The sequence below is a fragment of the Monodon monoceros genome, unplaced genomic scaffold (assembly GCF_005190385.1).
Source record: "Monodon monoceros isolate NGI ecotype Baffin Bay Population unplaced genomic scaffold, NGI_Narwhal_1 Super_Scaffold_3, whole genome shotgun sequence".
Taxonomy (NCBI): Eukaryota; Metazoa; Chordata; class Mammalia; order Artiodactyla; family Monodontidae; genus Monodon; species Monodon monoceros.
The window spans coordinates 20,603,524-20,606,039 of NW_021703780.1; the positions used below are offsets into that span (position 1 = coordinate 20,603,524).

At 41.7% G+C, this 2,516-nt stretch overlaps 1 pseudogene; it reads right to left on the reverse strand.

Moving 5' to 3' along the window:
• Positions 1–245: 245 nt before the first annotated feature.
• On the reverse strand, positions 246–955 carry LOC114907037 (annotated as a pseudogene).
• Positions 956–2,516: the final 1,561 nt, after the last annotated feature.

The following is a 2,516-nucleotide window of genomic DNA, read 5'->3' on the forward strand; positions in this document are numbered from 1 at the left end:
CATATTTGGTTCTTTAAATAACAATTGTGACAAATAGCAGAAAGATTTAAGGAATGCTGCACTTGATACCCATTCAAACGCCAATGTTTTGGGTTTTGATAGTTAAAGAAATGTTTCACACTTTTTGAAATATTGAATACTACAGTAGTCAATACTAGAGCATGCCTTTGGTGGGCATAGAAATGCAGTTTAGAAAAGGAAAAAAAAATCATACAGGAACTACTCAATTTCTTTAAAATCACTGAGCAAGGAAAGCAACATTGAACTCCACATACTAATTTTGCACAACTTGTGTGTAATACCTTGGCTTCAATCCAAGAGCAAAAGCTAAGACTCTCCCCTATTTTGGGTGAACAAGTGAATGGTAAACTTAGATGACTTTTCCCTCTGGATTTTACCTGGGAGTAACCTTTTAAATTTTTTATCTGAAAGAAGGCAGGTTTGGCACTTTTATACTTATATCACCACGGTTGACATTTCTTGGATCACAGGAAGATTCTTTTTTTTTTTTTTTTTTTTTTTGTACATCTGATACATACAGTACAGCTTGGAGCTCCTGCTATGCTAGTCTCAGAGATCTTCAGCTTATTTTGTGCATCAATTTACGTAATAATCTCATTCATATTGGTCTCTAATATCATTACTCCCATCACCATTTCTATTCCTGTCTACATGGAAAATTAAAACCAGTTCACAGACACTTTCAAAAACACTCATCTAATGTTTCCAAAATACTTGAATTAGATCTAAAATGCTAAGTTCACTCTCTGAAGAATCCACATGGAAGACAAAATATAATGTTATATAATGTCTACATGTCAGTTTGTCATTAGATCCTACAGTTAATAATCCTCCTTCTAGGAAATTACATTTTCATCTCTCTTAGGTACCAAATGGAAAGTCTCCTGATGATTTGCTGTTGCGTATCTTTACCATAGGGCTGGTAGAACTTGGAAAGTTCCCACGTGTACGATTAGGCCACTCAAGCTGGCTGTTCTCTCGCTCTCTGTACATCACCTGCTCCACCGGCGCCTGCTTCACCTACACCCTACTCACATGACTGACCTTCCTACATACTTGCACCGGCGCCAGCTAGTGACTGTTCTTATCTTAGATCAGAACATCTACACCTTGATAGTTTATCAAAGGGGCAATGAGAGGTATGTCCCTCTGCTAGTTTCCCCGGTAACTGGTAAGCCAACCTTAAGTCAATTCCCCCTGTAACTGGTAACCTCTCTCTTCCCCCGGGAACGAAGACTACTGCCATGTCCTGCCCACCGTCCGCCACACAGAGTTGGGGTGTCATTCCAGCACCGTGTGAGATCCCCCTACCCATTAACCACTGATGCCTCTGTCGCTGACTCTCGGCTCCTTCTCAAGGATGGGCAAGTACAGGGCTTGTAGGCCTGCAGGGTGCAGCCCAGCACCATGGGTGCTGAAAATGAGGATCGCCTTTATCTCGCCTGGGCTGAGCAGGGCTGGTCCAGCGGATGCTGAGAGCCAGGGGCTGAGGCAGGCTAGAGAGCCTCTCCTGGGGACTGTGCTGGCCATTCTTTCCCCTATTTGAATTTCTTAGTTACCCTTTGTTTGTTATTGCTATGGGCTTTTCTTGTTCATTTACTTTTTTTTTTTTTTTTTCCTCACCACACAGCTTGCATTTTAGTTCCCGGACCAGGGATTGAACCCCAGCCCCCAGCAGTGAAAGTGCAGAGTCCTAACCACTGGACCACCAGGGAATTCCCATTTGTTTACTTCTTATTTTGAACATTTTCATACAAATAGGAGTGGGGATAATAAATGGGTATAGAATGGAAAAAAGTGGATATAATGAAACACCACCTACTTTCAACAGTTATCAACATTTTCCCAGTCTTGGTCCATGTATTCCTCACACTCTATTTTTTATTTATCTGGAGTAGTTTAAAGTAAATCTAGATATCTGTGGGGGGGGGGCGGGGAGGTGGGAGGGAGGTCCAAGAGGGAGGGGATATAGGTATACATATAGCTGATCCACTTCACTATACAGCAGAAACTAACACAATATTCTGGAGCAATTATACTCCAATAAAAATAAATAAATAAAAATTTTAAAAAGTCTAGATAGATATCATATCATCTCACGTATAAGTGTTTTGAGGATATCTCTAAAGATAAGGCCTTTTTTTTTTTTTTTTTTTTTTTTTTGCGGTACGCTAGGCCTCTCACCGCTGTGGCCTCTCCCGTTGCAGAGCACAGGCTCCAGACACACAGGCTCAGCGGCCATGGCTCACCGGCCCAGCCTCTCCACGGCATGTGGGATCTTCCTGGACCAGGGCACGAACCCACGTCCCCTGCATCGGCAGGCGGACTCTCAACCACTGCGCCACCAGGGAAGCCCAAGATAAGGACTTTTTATTTTTAACCTACCAACAGTGTCATCATCACACCCAACAGAATTTATAACGATTCCTTATAGCATATAATATTTTAAAGTATTAGAGTCTCCAATAATTCTTAAAATAATTTTGGTTGACTTT